Source organism: Nomascus leucogenys, unplaced genomic scaffold (assembly GCF_006542625.1).
Source record: "Nomascus leucogenys isolate Asia unplaced genomic scaffold, Asia_NLE_v1 000766F_94703_qpd_obj, whole genome shotgun sequence".
NCBI lineage: Eukaryota > Metazoa > Chordata > Mammalia > Primates > Hylobatidae > Nomascus > Nomascus leucogenys.
In genome coordinates this window covers 43906-68866 of record NW_022097428.1, presented here as the reverse complement: position 1 = coordinate 68866, position 24961 = coordinate 43906, and the positions used below count along the sequence as shown (strand labels likewise).

At 43.3% G+C, this 24961-nt stretch overlaps 1 pseudogene; it reads left to right on the top strand.

Moving 5' to 3' along the window:
• The first annotated feature begins 746 nt into the window (after positions 1 to 746).
• Positions 747 to 15471, top strand: LOC100600581 (annotated as a pseudogene).
• Positions 15472 to 24961: the final 9490 nt, after the last annotated feature.

The following is a 24961-nucleotide window of genomic DNA, read 5'->3' as shown; positions in this document are numbered from 1 at the left end:
TTCTCCCGATTTCTCCATCCTGACAAGCCATACCCCACAGATCTTAATACAAAATTACTCTGAGGAATCATAGAGGCATCTTCTACTCTGGAGGGGTCAGAGCTTAAAAAAAAAAAAAAAGACAGAGGGAGGAGAGAGATTCCCTAAGGATGGGCTGAGGAGGGATGTTTTGTTGCTAAAAGCATCAATGACCCGGGCCTGCTCCATCACCGTACACCCAGTTCAAGGAAAGACCTCAGGAAAATGGTTGCCTCAGGACCCTCAGCAGCAGGGTTCTCAGGCTGGAATTAAGACTCCGCTGATTTGCACAAAAGATTAAAGCCTTTTGTCTCAGTGAATATTCTCTGTTAGACACTGACTAGCGTTAGTGATAGCTGAAGACTGAGGTCCCAAAGGTTTTTGTCTGAGTTTTCTGCTCTCTGAAATATTCCCAAGATTTCTGCCTACCCTCAGGGGGTGTGATGGGCAGAGGGAGGCAATGACTTTTAATGACTTAGAAGTTGTATAATGTCTGAGGATAACATATCTGGGGAAATTGGGTTTTTATGGAAGTAAAATTTAGAAAAAGTAGCATCCTTATGGCCCCTAGAGTGTGGAATAAAATGTACAACCAGTTAACCAAAACGGGCAGAATTCTGAGGAAACATCTTATATGAAAATGTGATATCTTTGTATAACTGTATGATTAACTCTGGGCCTGGAACTATAGCTGAGGCCATTTTTTTTGCAGGACTGATTTGGCACAGATGCAAAAGCCCCAGCCAGTGAACCCAGAGCTCACTTCATGGCACATAACTGGAGTCCTAGATATACTCAACAACTTCAGAGGTAAGAGCCAGCTGCTTGGCAGTCTAGCCTCAAATTATTTCCTTATTGCGTCCCTTGGTTGAGGCTTTTCCCACTTAAGTTTTATTAGTTTTGACATGTAGGTAATACATACTTTTCCAAAACATGTGCATCTTCTCTACCTGCATAGTAATATTACAATGATCAAAACTCAATTTCCTGACTTACAGTTTGATGAAAATGTAAAGAAAGATACACACTTTATCTGCAGAATAAGAGGACAAAGACTATTCAGATCATGTAGTTATGAAGACACTAGTTCTCATGGTGGCATCAGTATTTCGTATTTATTCAATTTAATTCAATTTTGAAAGCTTAGATTTGGCATACTGGTTTTAATTGTTTCTATTCTATGTGCATTTACATGCATTCTACAAGTAACCTTTATTATGTACAAAATCAGAACATTTTGATCAACAAAGAAAATGACTAAAATATCCATAATCAGGACAATTCTAATGCCATCAGATGCATCTCGTAACAAGTGAAAGGTGAGGGTTCTGTGAACATGGCTGAACCATGTTAGGCCCATTCCAGAGAGCAGGTCTAAGTAGCAGAGGGCAGGAACCCAGAGTAGATTGAATCAGGAGCTAAACAGATAATGTAAAGCCAGAGTATTCTTTTCAGAAACTTATAAATTTTACTTGTGTCAATTACTACCAAATTTTTTCTGTTTGAGACTATAACAGGCATTACTTAACATTCCAATAAATTCTCACATCACAGCAAATTGATGTCTACCTGTTGATGATCTTAAACACAAATAATACAAGAAGATTTTTCTACTGAAGAAAAAAAAACATTTTAGATATGTCCTGAAAGAAACTAGGCAGAGATAGACATTCAATCATTACTTCGCCCAGTGATATGGTCACATTTTTTCTCTGTTTTTTTAAGGAATAATACATAATTGTATGTGCCGTAGAGGTGTAATAACATTTCATCTTCATGGATGCATGGGGCTAAACTCTCTTGCCTTCCTTCTTTCTGTATTTTCTTGGAAGAAGAGCAAATGAAGTGAATAATTGGGCCACAGAGCCTCTGTCCCACATAGAACTCACTAATATAATATTTTTTCCTTGTCAGTGGATAATGCTCTGAGCACAGAAATGATTCCTTGCTATATAAGCCTTTCTGAGGATGTGAGATATGTGATATTTGGAGATGACCATCTCAGTGCTCCCATGGATCCCCAGAGAGTGGAGAGCTTTGCTGTGTGGGGAGCGCAAGCATTCACCTCCTGCAGGCATTTCTGGGAGGTGGATGTGACTCTCTCCTCCAGCTGGATTCTGGGAGTCTGTAGAGATTTCAGGACTGCAGATGCCAATATCGTTATTGATTCTGATGAAATATTTTTTTTAATTTCCTCAAAAAGGAGCAACCACTGTAGTCTCTCCACCAACTCTCCACCTTTAATTCAGAATGTGCGAAGGCCTCTGGGTCGGGTTGGGGTGTTTCTGGATTATGATAATGGATCTGTGAGTTTTTTTGATGTTTCTAAAGGTTCTCTTATCTATGGCTTTCCTCCTTCCTCCTTGTCTTCCCCTCTGAGGCCTTTCTTTTGCTTTGGTTGTACATGAAAAGTTGGTTTCATGATGATTTATTGTGACCTCCCATATACGAGGCAAATAGTGTCCTAAGACCCTACGCGTGAGAGCCTGTGAGCTCATTGTAACTTCATGGAATGTAATTACTTTATGGTTATAAATGGGATAACCACCTTGAATGTGTACATTTGTTAATTATTTTAATTAATAAATTATTGTGGAATCTTTACTAGAACATCAATAGTTTTTTTTGTACTAGTTTTGTTGAGATTCATTCACTTACCGTGAAAGTCATGTTCTAATGTATTTAATTCAGAGATTGTTAGTATATCACACTTGTGCAGGCATCAGAGCTCTCTACTGTCTGTGCACTTTTAACACGTCCAGAAGAATCCCCATACACATTAACATTTATTCTCCATTCACCCTCCCCCATTCCCTGACACCACTTAATCTACTTTTTATGTTTTTGCATTCAGGTAAATAAAATCATACAATGTAAGTTCCTTTTTAATCTGACTCCTTTTTCAGAGAGTATGTTTTCAGTTTGTACACACTGTAAATCACTTGTCTTAGTTGTATATTTGAACCAGCCCGGGGTAGAATAATGAAGTGGTGGATATCTTATCTTACAAAGAATAAAAAGAGTGCTTATTTTCTTTTTAAGTCTGAGCAAGTTAAGTTGACCTCACAGACTTTATTGTTTCTCAACATCCTAGGTATTAATCACATTTCAGCTCCTACAACAGTTTTTCAGTGCCAGGTTGCTCTGCTATTACATCTTCTCTGAATATATCATATCAGATTATAATATTCAGAAAACGTATTACTACCAGATTGAAAATTCCAAGGGGGCAATGGCAGTATTTGTCTTCTTTGCTAATATATTACAATTATTCAATGCAATTTTTAGAATAGATCACACAGTAAATAAGATGAGTAAATTGATAAGTAGAGGAGTTAATATGTATAAATATTATTCTAACATTAAGAAACTTTTCCAAAATATAAGTAACAAAATAGGATACAACATACTAATGACTATCTATCAAAAGATAAGGAATAAATTGATTTTCAGATTCATATCAAAGATAACACTATTATGTTAGGGTTTCAAATAATTGCAGCATAATTTTTACAGGGTTGATTTCAATTGCCTTAGGTTTTTTAATAGAAACAATCGAAAGAGGAAGCTTCCTATATAAGATGATGGGGAACAGGAACAGGACTTAGAATAATGGAGGCTGTCCTTATTTAAACTGACATATAAATTTAATTACTTACTAAGCATAAAGTGGTATAAACCTTCTTATGCAGTAGAAAGAACAAAACTTTGTTTACATTTTAAATAAGAATCCAGATGAGAGAGAATGGAAAATTCTATAAAAGAATGTAATAGCTACGTCTCCTAGCACACCGGCTTATGTGCTCTAACAAAGACCACGAATTTGAAATGATTCAGAAGGTGCATTTCTCTCACATGTTTGTACCAATATAGGGGTTGGTCAAGAAGAAGACTGGCATCTTCAACAAGTGAATTTTACCTCTTTGTGTAGGAAACTTCCATTTATTACCATGTCCCATGCAGCAGGAAAGCCAGAAGAAAAGTAGGAGGGACAAGAGTATTTGGCTTTAAGGAAATCACCTGGCATTTCTCACAATGCTTTTATTCCTGTCCTGTAGGTTCAAAATTAGGCAGATGGGACACTAAGTGGTAATGTATCTGGGAATGCTGTTTACACTCTAAACCATATTTATTCTTATCATTTGATTCAGAAAACAAATTAAATGACTGGCACAACTGAAAATAACCCAAGAGATTTGTTCAATGAAACAAAGCTGAACCTCAACCAAATAGATAAGCTGCTGCCTAAGGTTAGCACCAGTTGTTAGTGATTCAAGAGTGAGTAAACCCTGCTTTTTACCACTGTCGAGGTGTCCAGTGCCGTTCTTTTTAGAGCCTGGCTAGCTGAGGGATATGTGGCAAGAAACATCTTATTTGTATTTTAGTCCCCTAAATGAACGATTTTGATAGGAATGATTCTCCAAATTTGGAAGATACTTATCAGAAAGATTCTCTTATTCCTTCACTCTATATCACGTAGACTATAATAAACTGTCCCTCTTCTGCCTCCACATATTTCATGCAGAACATTAGGAGTTAGCAGAGAAAAAGCTTATCACCAGCTTCTTTTGGACTCGCTGCCTTTTTCCAAGTGATCTGAGATGATAAAATTATTCACCTCAGGGCTCCAACCCAGCACTCCTGTTTGATTTTCACCTAGGTTTTGTGAGCTTTTCTGTTGATGCCAAAACTCTATGCAAACCCTCATAATTTAATTACATTATTTGTTGCTAGATTTCAAGGAAATATTTATTCCTGACATTCTTCTAATTTAGCTCACATTCACTTTGGCAGGAAGACAGAATTAGCTACTTTACCATCACTTAGTATTTGACTCTGATTTTGGAAGATGAAAAAGTTTTTGTGTCTATTTACCATATTTTCTTAGCCATTTAACCAAGATAATCTTATTCTGTTGATTCTCCTAGAGATACTTAATTTATTTATTCTCTTCACCTGTCAGAATTTATGTTAGGATATCACCAAGACTTACTTACAATTGAAATAAGTCTAAGAGAGACCACTAAGAACATTGTCAATCATTAATACAGAAATCTTTAACTTCCTGAGATTTTTATCCCTGAAAGAAGTTATTTACGAATAGCCTGGTTATAGTTTCTTTTAATACAAGAATTTTCACTCTTCTATAGTACAAAAAGTAAAAATTGATAAAGAGGATAACTTGGAAAAAATTAATCTAACAAAAGTGAGACACATTCTTGACTAGCACTTTATTTCTGTACTAAATTTAGGAGACATGTAAATGGCAGGTTTCCTAAGTGAAATAAGACAGACACACAGACAAAAATACTTCATGGTCCCACTTATATTTGAAATCGATTTTTAAAAGTTCAATAGATTAAAAACGGTGGTTACATTCATGGGAAGAAAATAGGTAAATGAAGGGTAAAAGTGGCAAAGGTGCAGTAATGTAGAATAAATGAATCTGATGTACAACCTGTAGGTATATTAGATAATCTTGTGTTGTTTTTGGGAAATATTCTGAGAGACTAGATTTTTGGTGTTCTTATCATAAAAAAGAAGCACAGCTAAGTGATATGATTGATTTGTTAATTTTCTTCATTACAGTAATCATTTCTTTATGCATATGTATCTGAAAACGACATATTGTGCACCTTGAAAATATAAAATAAAACAAATTAAAACAGAAAGGTAATTTTATTCTTGCATGTAAGCCGAAAATAAGTGAAGACTGGGTCAGTAATAACAATGCTTTGCTGAATTAAGAGAATTCTAATAAAATATTTTTAGTTTGGAAGGTATCTGTATTAAATAAAATTGATCTAAAGCTGGTTACAGTGGCCATACTTATAATCCCAGTGCTTTGGGAGGCCAAGGCAGAAAAATCACTGGAGGCCAGGAGTTTGAGATCAGCCTGGGCAACATAGTAAGACCTTATCTCTACCAAGACATAAACAGAAAATTAGCCCTGAGTGGTGGTGTGCACCTGTTGTCCCAGCTTCTCAGGAGGCTGAGTTGGGAGGATTGCTTGAGTCCAGGAGTATAAAACTGCTGTGAGTTCTGATTGTCCCATTGCACTCCAGCCTGGGTGAGAGAGTGAGAATTTGTCTCAAAAACAGCAACTAGTTATTTTTTGTAGGCATTTTACCTGAAAGGTATAATTCTTTCTTCTACAATTAAATCCAGATATGTCTAGGCCAGCTGTATCAGGTAGAGCTTGTCCTCTAGTGCTTTTATCTATAAAACAAATAAGACAATTATAAGGAGGCTCTAAGCAAAACAATTTTTTCTGTTTCTGGATTTTGAGGTCTTAATTCTTTAGACTAATTTTCTGTCTCAATAGTGGATATCACCCTGAAACTTGATTTGTCCAAACACCTCACATATCCTGAGATTTTACAAAACATATAGTTCATAGGATCAATATGTTCTTATGCCTTAAATGTCTCCAGCATTGAAGGATACTACTACGTGGAAACTCAGGCCTTCTACTGCATTATTGAAGGAGCACATTTGAGACTCACAGCACTGGTTGCAGGAGTCTGTTAACAGGTCTGGACAATGAGTAATGTCAGTCTAGATAATTCTGAGGAAGGCTTTCTGCCTTGTTATAAGGAGGATAATCACTGGAGACTCTAGACAAGTTCCCAGTCATCATTCCAACATTTAGTTGCTGTTTTTGTAATCCCAGCACTTTGGGAGGCCTAGGCAGCTGGATCACTTGAGGTCAAGAGTTCAAGACTGGCCTGTTCAACATGGTAAAACTTTGTCTTTACTTAAAATACAAAATTAGCAGGGGGTGGGGGCGGGGAATATGCGTTAGATGGCAAGGAGAACATACTTAACATGTTATTGGAAGGTGAAGTTCCTAATATTTGAGAATATTGTTGAGAACCATGTTTAATTCTCAGTATAGAAAGATGTGCCGTTTGAATGACATTAAAAATTCACTAGAAGAGTGAAGAATAATAGTTAAAATGTCACATAAGTAACAACAGTCTCAAAACAAAGTGTTCTAAAAGGTTAAAGTACGTATTTGAGATAGAGGAGAGAATAAATAATAGTTAATTAATTAGTCTTTATTATGTGAAAAGACTTTAGTACTAAAGTTCTTCCATAATAATTGAAGATATAAATTACAATAATTAAAATATACAAAAAATAGTGGAGCCAAGATGGCTGAATAGCAACAGCTCCGGTCTACAGCTCCCAGCCTGAGTGACACAGAAGACAGGTTATTTCTGCATTTCTGTTTGAGGTACTGGTTTCATCTCCTTAGGGAGTGCCAAACAATGGGTGCAGGACAGTCGGTTAAGTGTACTGTGCATGAGCCAAAGCAGGGCGAGGCATTGCCTCACTCAGGAAGCACAAAGGGTCAGGGAGTTCCCTTTCCTAGTCAAAGAAACGGGTAACAGACGGCACCTGGAATATTGGGTCAGTCCCACCCTAATACTGCGCTTTTCCAACGGGCCTGGAAAACGGCACACTAGGAGATTGTGTCCCGCACCTGGCTCAGAGGGTCCTATGCCCACGGAGTCTCGCTGATTGCTAGCACAGCAGTCAGAGTTCAAGCTGCAAGGTGGCAGCTAGGCTGGGGGAGGGGTGCCCACCATTGCCCAGGCTTGCTTAGGTAAACAAAGCAGCCAGGAAGCTCAAACTGGGTGGAGCCCACCACAGCTCAAGGAGGCCTGCCTGCCTCTGTAGGCTCCACCTCTGGGGGCAGGGCACAGACAAACAAAAAGTCAGCAGGAACCTCCACAGACTTAAATGTCCCTGTCTGACTGACAGCTTTGAAGAGAGTAGTGGTTCTCCCAGCACACAGCTGGAGATCTGAGAAAGGACAGACTGCCTCCTAAAGTGGGTCCCTCACCCCTGAGCAGCCTAACTGGGAGGCACCCCCCTAGTAGGGACAGGCTGACACCTCACTAGGCCAGGTATTCCTCTGAGACAAAACTTCCAGAGGAACTATCAGACAGCTGAATTTGTGGTCTCACGAAAATCCGCTGTTCTGCAGCCACCGCTGCTGACACCCAGCCAAACAGGGTCTGGAGTGGACCTCTAGTAAACCCCAACAGACCTGCCACTGAGGGTCCTGTCTGGTAGAAGGAAAACTAAAAAACAGAAAGGACATACACACCAAAAACCCATCTGTACATCACCATCATCAAAGACCAAAAGTAGAAAAAACCACAAAGATGGGGAAAAAACAGAGCAGAAAAACTGGAAACTCTAAAAAGCAGAGCACCTCTCCTCCTCCAAAGGAAAGCAGTTCCTCACCAGCAATGGAACAAAGCTGGATGGAGGATGACTTTGACGAGTTGAGAGAAGAAGGCTTCAGACGATCAAACTACTTCGAGCTATGGGAGGAAATTCAAAACAATGGCAAAGAAGTTTAAAACTTTGAAAAAAAATTAGATGAATGGATAACTAGAATAACCAATGGAGAGAAGGGCTTAAAGGAGCTGATGGAGCTGAAAGCCAAGTTTCAAGAACTACGTGAAGATTGCAGAAGCCTCAGTAGCAGATGTGATCAACTGGAAGAAAGGGTATCGCTGATGGAAGATGAAACGAATGAAATGAAGCGAGAAGGGAAGTTTAGAGAAAAAAGAATAAAACGAAATGAACAAAGCCTCCAAGAAATTTGGGACTCTGTGAAAAGACCAAACCTACATCTGATTGGTGTACCTGAAAATGACGGGGAGAGTGGAACCAAGTTGGAAAACACTCTGCAAGATATTATCCAGGAGAACTTCCCCAATCTAGCAAGGCAGGCCAACATTCAGATTCAGGAAATACAGAGAATGCCACAAAGATACTCCTGGAGAAGAGCAACTCCAAGACACATAATTGTCAGATTCACCAAAGTTGAAATGAAGGAAAAAATGTTAAGGGCAGCCAGAGAGAAAGGTCGGGTTACCCACAAACGGAAGCTCATCAGACTAACAGCTGATCCCTCGGCAGAAACTCTACAAGCCAGAAGAGAGTGAGGGCTGATATTCAACATTCTTAAAGAAAAGAAATTTCAACCCAGAATTTCATATCCAGCCAAACTAAGCTTCATAAGTGAAGGAGAAATAAAATACTTTACAGAAAAGCAACTGCTGAGAGATTTTGTCACCACCAGGCCTGCCCTAAAAGAGCTCCTGAAGGAAGCACTAAACATGGAAAGGAACAACCAGTACCAGCCACTACAAAAACATGCCAAATTGTAAAGACCATCGAGGCTAGGAAGAAACTGCATCAACTAACGAGCAAAATAACCAACTAACATCATAATGACAGGATCAAATTCACACATAACAATATTAACTTTAAATGTAAATGGGCTAAATTCTCCAATTAAAAGACACAGACTGGCAAACTGGATAAGGAGTCAGGACCCATCAGTGTGCTGTATTCAGGAAACTCATCTCACATGCAGAGACACACCTAGACTCAAAATAAAGGGATGGAGGAAGATCTATCAAGCAAATGGAAAACAAAATAAGGCAGGGGTTGCAATCCTAGTCTCTGATAAAATAGACTTTAAACCAATAAAGATCAAAAGAGACAAAGAAGGCCATTACATAATGGTAAAGGGATCAATTCAACAAGAAAAGCTAACTATCCTAAATATATATGCACCCAACACTGGAGCACCCAGATTCATAAAGCAAGTCTTGAGTGACCTACAAAGGGACTTAAACTCCCACACAATAATAATGGGAGATTTTAACACCCCACTGTCAACATTAGACAGATCAACGAGACAGAAAGTTAACAAGGATATCCAGGAATTGAACTCAGCTCTGCACAAAGTGGACCTAATAGACATCTATAACATCTACAGAACTCTCCACCCCAAATCAACAGAATATACATTTTTCTCAGCACCACACTACACCTATTCCAAAACTGACCACATAGTTGGAAGTAAAGCTCTCCTCAGCAAATGTAAAAGAACAGAAATTATAACAAACTGTCTCTCAGACCACAGTGCAATCAAACTAGAACTCAGGATTAAGAAACTCACTCAAAACTGCTCAACTAAATGGAAACTGAACAACCTGCTCCTGAATGACTATTGGGTACATAATGAAATGAAGGTAGAAATAAACATGTTCTTTGAAACCAATGAGAACAGACACAAGATACCAGAATCTCTGAGACACGTTCAAAGCAGTATGTAGAGGGAAATTTATAGCACTAAATGTCCACAAGAGAAAGCAGGAAAGATCCAAAATTGACACCCTAACATCACAACTAAAAGAACAAGAAAATCAAGAGCAAACACATTCAAAAGCTAGCAGAAGGCTATAAATAACTAAAATCAGAGCAGAACTGAAGGAAATAGAGATACAAAAAACCCTTCAAAAAATTAATGAATCCAGGAGCTGGTTTTTTGAAAAGATCAACAAAATTGATAGACCGCTAGCAAGACTAATAAAGAAGAAAAGAGAGAAGAATCAAATAGATGCAATAAAAAATGAAAAAAGGGATATCACCACTGATCCCACAGAAATACAATCTACCATCAGAGAATACTACAAACACCTCTACGCAAATAAACTAGAAAATCTAGAAGAAATGGATAAATTCCTTGACAAATACACCCTCCCAAGACTAAACCAGGAAGAAGTTGAATCTCTGAATAGACCAATAACAGGTTCTGAAATTGTGGCAATAATCAACAGCTTACCAACCAAAAAGAGTCCAGGACCTGATGGATTCACAGCCGAATTCTACCAGAGGTACAAGGAGGAACTGGTACCACTCCTTCTGAAACTATTCCAATCGATAGAAAAAGAGGGAATCCTCCCTAACACATTTTATGAAGCCAGCATCATCCTGATAACAAAGCCTGGCAGAGACATAACCAAAAGAGAGAATTTCAGACCAATATCCTTGATGAACATTGACGCAAAAATCCTCAATAAAATACTGGCAAACCGAATCCAGCAGCACATCAAAAAGCTTATCCACCATAATCAAGTGGGCTTCATCCCTGGGATGCAAGGCTGGTTCAACATACGCAAATCAATAAATGTAATCCAGCATATAAACAGAACCAAAGACAAAAACCACATGATTATCTCAATAGATGCAGAAAAGGCCTTTGACAAAATTCAACAACCCTTCATGCTAAAAACTCTCAATAAATTTGGTATTGATGGGACGTATCTCAAAATAATAAGAGCTATCTACGACAAACCCACAGCCAATATCATACTGAATGGGCAAAAACTGGAAGCATTCCCTCTGAAAACTGGTACAAGACAGGGATGCCCTCTCTCACCGCTCCTATTCAACATAGTGCTGGAAGTTCTGGCCAGAGCAATCAGGCAGGAGAAGGAAATAAAGGGTATTCAATTAGGAAAAGAGGAAGTCAAATTGTCCCTGTTTGCAGATGACATGATTGTATATCTAGAAAACCCCATTGCCTCAGCCCAAAATCTCCTTAAGCTGATTAGCAACTTCAGCAAAGTCTCAGGATACAAAATCAATGTACAAAAATCACAAGCATTCTTGTACACCAATCACAGATAAATAGAGAGCCAAATCATGAGTGAACTCCCATTCACAATTGCTTCAAAGAGAATAAAATACCTAGGAATCTAACTTACAAGGGATGTGAAGGACCTCTTCAAGGAGAACTACAAACCACTGCTCAATGAAATAAAAGAGGATACAAACAAATGGAAGAACATTCCATGCTCATGGGTTGGAAGAATCAATATCGTGAAAATGGCCGTACTGCCCAAAGTAATTTATAGATTCAATGCCATCCCCATCAAGCTACCAATGACTTTCTTCACAGAATTGGAAAAAACTACTTTAAAGTTCATATGGAACCGAAAAAGAGCCCACATGGCCAAGTCAATCCTAAGCCAAAAGAACAAAGCTGGAGTCATCACGCTACCTGACTTCAAGCTATACTACAAGGCTACAGTAACCAAAACAGCATGGTACTGGTACCACAACAGAGACATAGATCAATGGAACAGGACAGAGCCCTCAGAAATGATGCCGCATTTCTACAACTATCTGATCTTTGACAAACCTGACAAAAACAAGAAATGGGGAAAGGATTCCCTATTTAATAAATGGTGCTGGGAAAACTGGCTAGCCATATGTAGAAAGCTGAAACTGGATCCCTTCCTTACACCTTATACAAAAATTAATTCAAGATGGATTAAAGACTTAAATGTTAGACCTAAAACCATTAAAATCCTACAAGAAAACCTAGGCAATACCATTCAGGACGTAGGCGTGGGCAAGGACTTCATGTCTAAAACACCAAAAGCTATGGCAACGAAAGCCAAAATTGACAAATGGGATCTAATTAAACTAAAGAGCTTCTGCACAGCAAAAGAAACTACCATCAGAGTGAACAGGCAACCTACAGAATGGGAGAAAATTTTTGCAACCTACTCATCTGACAAAGGGCTAATATCCAGAATCTACAATGAACTCAAACAAATTTACAAGAAAAAAACACACGACTCCATCAAAAAGTGGGCAAAGGACATGAACAGACACTTCTCAAAAGAAGACCTTTATGCAGCCAAAAAACACATGAAGAAATGCTCGTCATCACTGGCCATCAGAGAAATGTAAATCAAAACCACAATGAGATACCATCTCACACCAGTTAGAATGGCCATCATTAAAAAATCAGGAAACAACAGGTGCTGGAGAGGATGTGGAGAAATAGGAACACTTTTACACTGTTGGTGGGACTGTAAACTAGTTCCACCATTGTGGAAGTCAGTGTGGCGATTCCTCAGGGATCTAGAACTAGAAATACCATTTGACCCAGCCACCCCACTACTGGGTATATACCCAAAGGACTATAAATCATGCTTCTATAAAGACACATTCACAAGTATGTTTATTGCGGCACTATTCACAATGGCAAAGAGTTGGAACCAACCCAAATGTCCAACAACGATAGACTGGATTAAGAAAATGTGGCACATATACACCATGGAATACTATCCAGCCATAAAAAATGATGAGTTCATGTCCTTTGTAGGGACATGGATGAAACTGGAAAACATCATTCTCAGTAAACTATCTCAGGGACAAAAAGCAAGACACCGCATGTTCTCACTCATAGGTGGGAATTGAACAATGAGAACTGATGGACACAGGAAGGGGAACATCACACTCCGGGGACAGTTGTGGGTTTGGGGGAGGGGGGAGGGACAGCATTGGGAGATATACCTAATGCTAAATGACGAGTTGATGGGTGCAGGAAATCAACATGGCACATGAATACCTATGTAACAAACCTGCACATTGTGCACATGAACCCTAAAACCTGAAGTATAATAATAATAAAATATATATATATACAAAAAATAAAGCATTAAAATAGTGAAACATTTAAAAAAGGGTGAAGTCGAAAATTTTTTAATTTTTAATCTCAAAAATCAGAAAGTGATTTTATCAATATCCTAAAAACTTAAAATAAAAACAAACAATAATGTAAAAGAAGCCAGGTTTCCGCTGGGCTAGGGGCGGAGCTAGGGCTTCCCTGGGGACACAGAAGCAAGAAGCAGGGACCTTGGGGCCCACCAGGCTTTCCGGGACAGAGCCTCCGCCCCCCGCCCACGCCTCTGGCCACCGGTGTGGTGCTGCTGGCTTGGACCCGGCCGCAGGGTGGCGGGGCGCGCTGCATGACCCCGCCACCGCTGTCCCCATTCCTAGGCACACAGGTCTAGGAGGACCGCGCTGACTACAAAGAGTTCCAGGACTTCTCCAGTCTGCCCGACACCCGCAGCATCGCCTGGGACGACTCTTTCTACACTTTCCAGGACCAGGAGGAGCACGGCGTCCAGGGCGTGGAGAGCGTCCTGGAGGAGGGCGTCCTGGAGCAGTGGGGCTGCTGCAGACTCTGGTGCGGCGGGGGCTGAGCGTTGAGAAGGCGCAGGAGACTGACCACAACGGTTAGACTGGCCTTAATGTCTCCTGCTACCACGGCTTTGTGGATATACCGTGGTGGCCTTAGCTGAGTGTCCCCAAATTGACCTCAACTGGCAGGACAGGGAAGGGAACGCAACCCTTATCATAGCTGCCCAGGCAGGAGCTGCCCCTGGCCCCATGGGCACAGTTGCCTTAGATACTGGCTCTCAGCCTTGCGCTTCCTGCCTCAGCATCACCTGAGCTGGTTCATTTGAGCTTTAACACAGATCTGGTGGAAACACAGACTGCCAGGCCCTGCCCCTGGAGTCTTTCTTTGAATAGGCCTGGGGTGGGGTCCCAGAATGAGTAGAAGAACAGGTTTCCTGGTGAGGCTGATGCCCCTGGCCCAGGGATCCCATGTTGAAGACAGAGGGCTTTGAGGTTTTCATGGCTGATGATGGCCAGGAACCCTTCTCAGTAGGCATTGAAGAACAGCAGAGTCCCAGACCCCAGGAGAGATGTCATCAGATGGACAAGAGGCATCACGGAATTAAAGTGAAAATGAAGAAAGGAGCTGAGGATCTGTTTCATGACTGTCCTGCGCTGTTTTACTAAAGAGGCTGTTCTGGTCCAGTCAGGGCACGCTATCACCACCAACTACTTGTTGAACTATGTCCTGGGTCTTGACCTTGAAGGACGGACGTGTTAGGGTTGAAAGCCAACATGAAGGGTCGAACCGATTGCATCAGAGCTCTGAGCTAGCAGGGGCAGGTGTCCACGCGTGGGCCCCCACCATGGGATGTCGCCAGAGTGGCCACTTACACTTCTGCCTCATGCAGAGGCTCCTGGAGCGCCCCTGCCAGGAGCCCTTGGGGGAAAATTACCAGCTTGAGTTGCCTCCGCTCCATGGCCAGAGCCTGCAGAGGCTCAGGGACTGCGAGCTGTCTGCGCTGACGCCGTGCTCCGTGCGTGGCCCGGAGGACCGGGGCGCCCTGGACCACATGGTCAGGATGACCATCAGCCTCTAACAGCCCCGCCGTGGCCCTCACGTGCCAGACCGTGTGCCCCGAGTGCTCCCTGTGTGTGGGGAAGAGGCGGCTGGCAGTGCAGGAAATCCTGGCGGCTCAGGAAATTCTGGCGGCGCGGCAGGTGATGGGGAGGCAGGTGCAGGAGGCGGGTGAAGCAGAGGGCACAGAGCAGCACAAGCTTCCCTGACCAGTGGCCGCGGGCTCCCGGGAGGGCTCCCCAAGAGCCAGCCTCCCACCTGCCCTGCTGCGGGGGTCCTGGGTCTCAGCTGACCCCGCCCCGCGGAAACCCAGCCTTCTGCCCCCGCAGCGCCAGCGGGGGAGCAGCTTGCGGCAGGGCATGGTGCCTGGGGTCCGCCTCAGCAAGGCGCCCGCGCCCACCTTCCAGCTCCAGAGGCCGGCGCGGAAGGGCAGCACCAAGGTCAGTGGCCACCTGCGGATACCCAAGTGGCCTTACAAGGTGGCCAAGGAGGAGAAACCAGAGGCTGAGGAGGCCAAGAAGAAGCACCAGGCCAAGGTGCAGGAGAAGCGCCCGCCCTCCTGGAAGAAGAGGACCTAAGAATCCGCGGGCGCTTGACAAGGGGTTCCAGGACAGGGTGAGGCGGCGGGGCTGGGCACCATGGCGGCTCCCGGGACCACCAGGCCGCGCGCGTTTCCACGCTGTCTTTCTAGGATGCTCCCAGGAAGGGGCTGGGGGAGCCACATGGATTCGCCTGACACCAGCCACCCTAGCCATCAGTACACGTAGCGGGCATGTTGTCTAAAAGGCTCCCTTTAGAGAACCTCAATTAAAATTTGTTTAAAGATCAATTTATTAGGCCGGGCGCGGTGGCTCACGCCTGTAATCCCAGCTCTTTGGGAGGCCAAGGATGGCGGATCACCTGAGGTTGGGAGTCTGAGAGTAGCCTGACCAACATGGAGAAACCCCGTCTCTACTAAAAATACAAAATTAGCCGAGCATGGTGGCACATGCCTGTAATCCCAGCTACTGGAGAGGCTGAGGCAGGAGAATCGCTTGAACCCGGAGGCAGAGGTGGCAGGGAGCCAAGATTGCGCCATTGCGCTCAGGCCTGGGCAACAAGAGCCAAATTCAATCCAAAAAACCTCAATTTATTAAAGGGTATTTTCTGTGTAATTTTGTATTTTTAATTGTTATCCAATTTGCCAAGTTTTACAAGTGATAGGGCCCCTTGTATCCAAGGCAGTTTTAATACACTTGCCTGAACACCTTTTATTTAAAATACTGTTTCTAGCAAATAAATATTTATGATATCTGTAGGAGTTTACACAGATATCATGGGATTCTCTCCTTTTTGGCTGTTTGCTTTGGTCTTTTCTGCTCATTGTGGGTGCACGTGCACAATGGATTTTTTATTAGCTAGATTAAGTGATGGCAGATATTTCTATTTGATGGAGGGATTGACGCATTCAGCCACATGATCAAGTGAGAAAGAGATATCATATTTTATTGTATCTTTTTAAAAAGTATTATCCATACAGTCATATACTGGGGACAAACATTTATCGTCAAATTATAAAATAATGCAGAGATAAGCATGTATGTATTGCTAGAATTAAACTCATTTTAATCAAGGAGTTTTAGATAAACTGGATACAAAATCTTTAACTTATTAGAAGTAGATATGAGGAAAACGTGTCATTTAATAAAATAGGGAAAGTGTAATAGATAATTACCAGAAATACAAAATTAAGCCATATATGCTCTTAAGTAAATCGAATCCAGACATCCTTAAAATGTAAAAAAAGGATGCAACAAGAGTAAGGGGCCCAGAATGATGCAAATTAAGGGAATAGGGGGGAGGTGATGTTTAGAACAAGCAAATAGAATGCAATGGGAAGCAAACTTATTTTAGGCAAATTCTCCTGGAGTGGACCAGGAAGCCTTCTCTTCCAGACTCAGTTCCAAAGAGTCCCTTATGAGGGTATTTCTTTTATATTTCCTTTGAGGACTGCACTTGGTGTTTAGTTCAACCTCATGTGAACCTCATGGAATTTCCAAGACTTGGGGCCTTGGCATTGTGGCACCTTCCTGCCACACGTACATAATTCAAAGCATTACCAAGTCACCACGAGCTCCACGCTCACCTCTGTCAGCCCAGGACCCAGCCAGGCAGTGTCACATGGTCTCCCAGGCATGCCTTTCCAAGCCGGCTATCCCTGCTGCGAAAGTTCTCAAGGCACTGGTCCGGGAAGCTGAGCCCTGGGCCTGTAAGAAGCTCCACAGGTGACTACACTGCAGCCCACATGGAGAGCTGCAGCTCTAACACAGGCACTTTGAGAGACCTCAGTCGCCTTTAAGTGGCACTTCCAGGACACTAATCCTGAGCTCTCACAAATGGCTCCACCTTCCCAAGGATGTCCTATTGTCATTGGAACAGCCAGTGTCAGGCAGCTCCTGCTCGGGCTGATGTGGCATCTGACCCTTGGTGGGTTGCCAGACATTCCTTCCTGTTTCCGCCATGGGAAGTTGGCACTGGGAATGGTATGGAGCCCCCACGTCTACCCTAAGCCTTGGGTGTCTGCTGCTTCCAGGTCAAAAATGGACATTTCTGGTCCTGACCATGCGCCACCACACTGTAACCGATGCTCATAGTCTCCAGGGATGTGTAGAACAGCAATGGTAGGACAGCAAACAACTGGTGATTTCCCCAGGTCCCACGCTGTTCAAGAGTGGGCATGTTGGGTCCCTGTCCCCAGTGTGTTCCAGCCTTACCCAGGTGCACAGGGTACCCTGTGCTGACAGGGCTTGTCAAGTAATGCTCATGGTGTCCACAAAACAGCTCCAGAGATACCTGCATTTTGAAAAGCCTGCCAAGCCAGCAAGTATGGGGCAGGACCCAGATTTCTTTGGCAAATCTGAAGGTGAGCTGGCCACTTGCCTGGTGAGTAGAAGCTGCCTTTACCTGGCCAGTGTATGCAACTTGAGAGAAAATGACAGCTTCACGGGGGGATCTGGTGGGACTGGGAAGCCTGACCTCCCGCGGAGCTTTGGTATGGCCCCAGTGGAAAGACTGGATTTTGAAAACCCACCAGACCCAACTGAAAGAAGGGTCATCCCTGATCGGATCCCAGACTCTCCCTGGTCTCTCTGGACTTGCTCTAGACATGGCTTGCCTGTGGGCAGCCCTTCCCTTTGGCCCATGAGGCAGGTCCAGGTAGCTTCTGCAGCAGTGTGCCTGGCTACTGGCCTAGCACTTCTCATTTTTGCCATGTGGAAGCAGATTTGCTAGTAGAGGAATTTTCCAAGTCAAAGGAAGTGTCACCAAGCCTCTTTCCTCGACCTATGGTGAGCCCACGCTCTTGGTTTCTTATTCTCTTTGGAGTGGGCAGCAGAGGGGACAAGCCAGGCTCAGGGAATGTGGGAGGGCAGGGAGAAAAGTCTAGATGATGAGGAACTGGAGCCACCTTGAGGGGGGTGTCCTGGGATCAGTGTCGGGGTGATCAGATGAGCCAATTTATATTTAAGCAACATTATTATGTTCAATTATTTTGGGTAAGGGATTCCTCAGGGGAGGTGTGGTCATCTGGTCCCAGAGGGGGAGTGAAATGCCCACTCATCTTCCTGAGCCATTTGGAAGCCCTTTCCTCTAGCCCTAGGTACTGATGACCCAGGCTCCTCGGTCTCAGATGGTGCACAGGGCTGGGGGGTGCAGGCTTTTTGTCACTTACCCCCTCAGCACTATTGGGCATCGGGCATTCAGAGGTCTCACAGTGGCCTCTCTAAAAACCTGGTGTCCTAGGAGAACATTTATTATTTTTGTCTATTTTTGTTTCTTTGAACTGCTGCATTCACTCACTGAGGGCTCACCCTCCCTGTACCCCTCATGTTGTTCAAGAAGGAGGGGACTGATGAGCATGGGCCCCCTTCTCCTCTCCTGTCAGTTGCCACCACACTGTCCCCCCTGGCTTTATCACCACGTTCTCCCACCCCTGTTGCCTCATCTCTTCTTCCTCATTCACACTTCCTTCCTTTGCCTGTTTTCTTCTCCCAGTTGGTTAAGTTCTTTATGATCCCTGGCACCACCTACCCTGAGGTCTACCAAGGACAGAAAAGCAGGGGCCTCTGTGAGGCAATGTGGTGTTATCATGATGGGACCTCCAGGCCCCCAGAGTGAGTGAACAGCAGGCCTGCCTGCATCTGTGCTGATGGCTAAGAATTCCTCCACCGCCGTGCCCCTCCCACCCCCTCCTCTTTGCACAGAAGGGAGACCAGGTTTGCTCTCTTGCTCTGTGCACAGGGATGGGGCTCAGGGTCCCTCCCTGCACCTTGATGTTAATTAACTGTAGATAGTGAATTTCAGGTTGACAGCTGCCTTCTCAGGGATTTCTATATAAATATAGTTAGAGGAAAATCTAAAGTCTATTTTACTACTTTTTAGTGTTTGTGAAAATTAAGCTTAAAGTGGACAGAATAAATATTTCTCAGACAATGTCGATGCTACTGATTACAAGTGAGATGGCTGGAGCTCGCCCCTTGGTGGAGAATTTTTTGGTGATTGGAGATTGGGGACTCTGGCAGCAGAAATGGCTTTGCGCTGGGTGTGAAGTCACTTCTTTCCCTCGGAGAACCTCTTGTGGATGTGAAAGCATGTATCAACACCAGTGAAATCCACCTCCATGTGCATGGAGGTGGCTGATGAGAACACAGATGAGCCAGTCCTGTCACTTCCCTCCAGAACCGGTCACTCCCGGTCTGACGTTGGAGCATGTGAATTAAGAGTGCCAATTTTTTCTACTAGCTTCTGTGAATAAAGCGTTCTACAGTCAGCCAGCACTAAACTCACTAGAAAGGAGGAGGGAAGAGCATGGAGCCAATCATCTAGAATTACCTCAGTGTGCAGAGGCTGTCCCTTGGCTGCACTTGGGAAAAGCAGTGTGAAACATCATGTGCCTCTTACTTCTCAACCTCCTCCTGACAGTCTCCTGGCAACACTAGAGACCTCAAGACTATGGAGATCAGAATTTCAATAGCTTTGTCATCTCAGCGTTGACCACTCCTGAGACCTGAGGCTCCTCCTGGGAGCAGAAGACAGGGAGCTTGTGATGTTCGTTGGAAAATAGGATCTATGAATGCCGGAGGGCTGTGCTGGACCCCTCTGCCTGCTTCTCTCCCAGCTGTCAGCAGTGACCAGGTCTCTGGTGTGGAGGCGAGCCTGGGGTAAGGCCAGATCCCAGGCCTGAAAAGGATACAAAGCCTGCTGTTTCAGGCTGTCAGGAAGAATCGTGGGTACAAAGTGAATATGATGAAATGCACCCCAGAGGGGAAATGAATGTGCCATCACTAAGAAGTGGGTCCGGCTGCCAGGTCTCTGGCAGCCCACCGGCAAGAGGACTACATCCCCTGCAGCCCCGCCATCCACACTACGTGATACGGGAAGGCTGTCTCTTCGCCCTTACCCTGGGGACCCAAGCCTGCCTTGAGGAGTGAGTACAGCCCTGAGGTGTGCCTTGCATTACTCTTTCCCCAGGTGTGCCCGAGACTCAAGCTTGCTCATTTCTGTCCTGACACATCTCTCTGGTCCTGTGGTGGTCAGATTCCTCCTGTTCTGTGTCAGCTCCTAGACATCATTAGTCTTTCACGTGATAAAGTATGAGCACTTTTCTCTTTTACAGTATTTGGGGAAATTCTAACACACTCCCAAGGGATTTGTGCAGGTCCCTCTGGCTCCCCGGTGGGTAATTCTGTGGATTCTGCACCTGGCAGCCAGCACTCACCCTTGGAAGCCCCTGGGGTCCCTGTTTCTGTGGGCCTGGTCCTTGGTTTCTACCCCAGTACCTTTTGGCTGGGACCTGCCTAGAACTGCCTGGAGGGCCATGGTCTAGGGAAGGACAGGTGGAACCCTGACCACAACAGATCCTTCTAAAACAACAAAGTCACATAATTAAGGACGACTGCAGTGGGGTGAATGTCATCGCTGGGAGCCACCAAGGGCTTATGGCAAAAGCAGTTCTTCCCAAGGCGCCCTTTGCATCTTCCCCTCCTCACCTCTCAGTACATTTGGAACTTGCTTATGCGTTGGAATGACTTAAATCAACTGCTCATTTCTGTGCCCCTGCACTCACAGATTCTTTCATTATCATTTTAAATAATTGGCTAAAAAAATTCTTCTGGAGGTTGTTTTTGAAAGCAGGAAAAAGAAAAGCACACACTACCTGAAATGATTTTACTAATTTTTGAGTGACTCAGTGGAAAGTCAGTGTTGCATACACAATTTCCTCATGCTGAGCCAGCTTGAAATAAGACTTGATAAAAGGCACAGCCCTCAGTAGCAGGCGGTGCCACTGTGGACAGTGTACACTATGGTGTGAGGGTATGCACAGGTGAGCGTTAAGTGTGTTTACTCATCCACACAGATAAACCAAAAGGACATCGGGCTTCATGCTGGCAAAGGTTATGGTGCTGCTGTAGCTTGTTATGGGCCCTGGGCAGTGTCAGATGGGAAATGCTTTGATGGCATGTTGTTCAATGTATATAATGGGGTCTCCCATGGCCCAAGGACCCACTATGAGCACTCCACCCTCTGTGGTGGAGAACACGGCTGGAATCATCACAGCCCAGGTCTTTATTGAAAGGCAGTGTTGGCCCAGAAGGCTTGTGGAGAACCCATTTGGCCAGGTCTGGACCATCTCTCTCCATCTGACCTGCCTTGGCTGCACAGAGGGACCCAGACCCAAAAGGCCCAGAATCAAGAGGAAACTGAATGACATTTACCATTACACCAGCTTTCATTTATTTTTTCCATATGATCCTAAGGACTGTATTACTAAGTATGCTTATAAATGCTATTTACAGACTGTTCCCTTTTATAAGATGAAAGGTTAATAAAGAATAAAAAATTGTCTGTAGTAAAACCATGCCTAAGGGCAAGAGTGGTGGCTCATGCCTGTAATCCCAGCACTTTGGGAGGCCAAGACGGGCAGATCACCCGAGGTCAGGAGTTCAAGACCAGCCTGGACAACATGGCGAAACCCCAGCTCTACAAAAATACAAAAAAAAAGAAAAAATTAGCTGGGCATGATGGTGGGTGTCTGTTATTCCAGCTACTTGGGTGGCTGAGAGGGGGAATCACTTGAACCTGGGAGGTGGAGGTTGCAGTGAGCCGAGATTGCACCATTGCCTTCCAGCATGGGTGAAAGAGACAGAGAGAGGAAGGGAGGGAGGGATGGAGGGAGGGAGAGAGAGAGGAGAGAGGGAGAGGAGGAGGAGGAGAGAGAGAGAGACAGAGACAGAGAGAGAGAGAAAGCCAGCAAGCAAGCCAGCCAGCCAGCCATGACTGAAGGGCACTGTGTAGTCATCACTTCAGCAGGTTGACACTCACCTGGAGGTCATGAAATCTGTCCATTAGTCCAGTGATGGGTTAAGCACTGAGTTCTGAGCTCACACATTGGGGCATGTGCCGCTGCTCTGACTCACTCCTTTAATGAGGAAAATATAATTGAGCTTTCTAATACCAAATATTTCATCGCAGGATTTAAAAACAAATAATCATTCAAGGGAAATTCATCTTTAAAACTCGTTCCTGATATAGCTGTCCTAAATTATAGGGATTATAAACTTAAGCCACTGAGCCTAAACTGACTGATGTATTCTACCAATAAGCTATGTACATAAACCCATGTCTTCCCACTTTTCAGAACCATGAAATCAATCATTCCTCCCTTTCTTTATTTTTATTGTTTCTCAACAGTACTAGAAGCCAAATTCATTCTTTTCTTAAACCACTTTTATTCATTATATGACTTCCTAAAACACCCGAAGAAAGGTTATTATCCATCATTTCTTCAATATACACCCTTTGATATCCGACAACCTACATGAGAGTCATTGGAATTTATGGTGATTCACAGATAATTTTTTGCAGTATTATGTTTTTAAATTAGCCTTTAGTACCAAAGCTTCCTACTCCATAGCCTGACCACTCTCTCTGAGCAGTAATCAATGCTGCATTGTACCCTCAGGATTGGAAGCCATGAGAAAAAATCTTCCTCAAATCCTAACCAAGATGATTTCCACTCAAATGGTAAGTGGATACGTTTGTAGCATGTCTGTCTGAGGCTGAATCTGAGGGAAAAGGCCTAATACTTACAATCCACTGTTTGGTTTTCCTGCTCTCTTCATTTAACTTTCTTTGGTTTTCTTGAATTTTTCCCAAAAAGATCTCATTTGCTTCATTATCTTCTCCTGTAAAGGAACTATGAATTTGAACATCAGAGAAACAAATCACTTTGGGTGTCAGACACCCATTGATAAAGAAATCAAGGGATGAGATATGAAAGAGATTTGGGAAGATCTCAGAATGTAGAACCACAACATGCAACACAACCAGTTTAATAGGAAAATCATAAGCAGGGCCAGTTTACAGATAATGTGGCATCTTGCATCAGAATTGGAATCCACTGACACCGTGCCTTGCTAATTCTAGCATATTTTATTCTATTATTTCCAGTGTTGGTAAATAGGTTTCTTATATAGAAGGCTTTTGAACTTGTAGTTTAGATAGCCAGAAACCCTTTCTGATATTGAGCTCTTTACAGTGCCTTGAACATTAAAGTAAATAGTCAAATTATTATAATGGTTATTAACTTCATCACTCCCTCAGTGAAATGCAAGTTCCAGGAAGGAAGGTATTCTCACAGATTCCATTTAAATTTTTATCATTGATACCTAGGCACTACATGACATCCAGTACAGAGCAGAATAATCCTCATGCTCTTCATCTTCCCCCTAATCTCTTTAACTGTGCCATCCTCCAGCTCTCAAAGTGCTCTCAGAGCCATCACTTACCCAGTGTTCCTTAGTTGCCCCTCACAGTGTCTGTGAGCCCCGTGCTCCTGAGTGTATGGCAAATGAAGCAGGCTCTTATCCACTGCTCCAAATATCTTTTCTTCTCCCTGTGGAACCCACACATTTGTTCATTAGAGCTCAGGAACTGCCAGAGACTGGCTTTCCTGGCAATGCACACTAGATTCTTCAGAAGAATATTGGTTTTGATGTCCTCCTGCTGTGACAGTTCCCCGCATGTGGGCAGAAGGTAGGAATTTTGGCTTCTTCCCAGGAAAGGCAGAGACAGGGCCTACAGAAGCTAGGGCTGCAGCCTGTAGTGATGGGGTCTACGAGTTAGTTCAGACAGAAGAGGCAGATGGGTTGTTTCTGGAAGGCTTGTGTGATGTCTGAGAACATTTTCCTGAAGGAAGGAAATTAGGGAAGGTATGATTAAAACTTCATCTTATGCCTTGGGGAAACAAAGACCAAAGCAAAATTTGACTCAGGTTGTGACTCAGTGATAAACTTCTGTCTAGAGTAGAACAGGCTTTATTTTGTAGAAGACAAAAATAGAACCTGAGGCACAAAGAGAGCTCTTGGATCTGTAGGTAAAATTGTTGGGTTCATGCACAACTCACAGGGCACTACAACCTACCATTTTCTTTTGCATAGAAAAATGAACCTCAGAGAGGCCAGGTGTGATGGCTCACACCTGTAATCCCAGCACTTTGGGATGCCAAGGCTGGTAGATCAGGTTAGAGACCAGCCTGGCCAATATGGGGAAACCCTGCCTCTACTAAAGACACAAAAATCATCCAGGAGAGGTGGCACATGCCTGTAATTCCAGAAACTTAGAACACGGGGCAGGAGACTCACTTGAACCCTGAATTTGCAGTCAGCTGAGATTGAGCCACTGCTCTTCAGCCTAGATAATAAAGCAAGAAGTAAGAAAGAAAGAAAGAATGAGAAAATGAGAGAGAGAGAGAGAGAAGGAAAGAGAGAGAAAAAAGATAAGAAAGAAAGAAAGAAAGAAAAAAGAAAGAAAGAAAGAAAAAGAAAGAAAGAAAGAAAGAAAGAAAGAAAGAAAGAAAGAAAGAAAGAAACAAGAAAAGAAACCTCAGTTTTGTTGTTTTGACTTTACTCCAAAAAGCTTCAGGTTTAAGAGTATGAAATTAGGACCAATTTATACCATTAGACGATGGGTCCTGAATACTCTGAAAATCATTCTTAATGCTCATTGAGATTGCTTTAGAAAAGACTGATT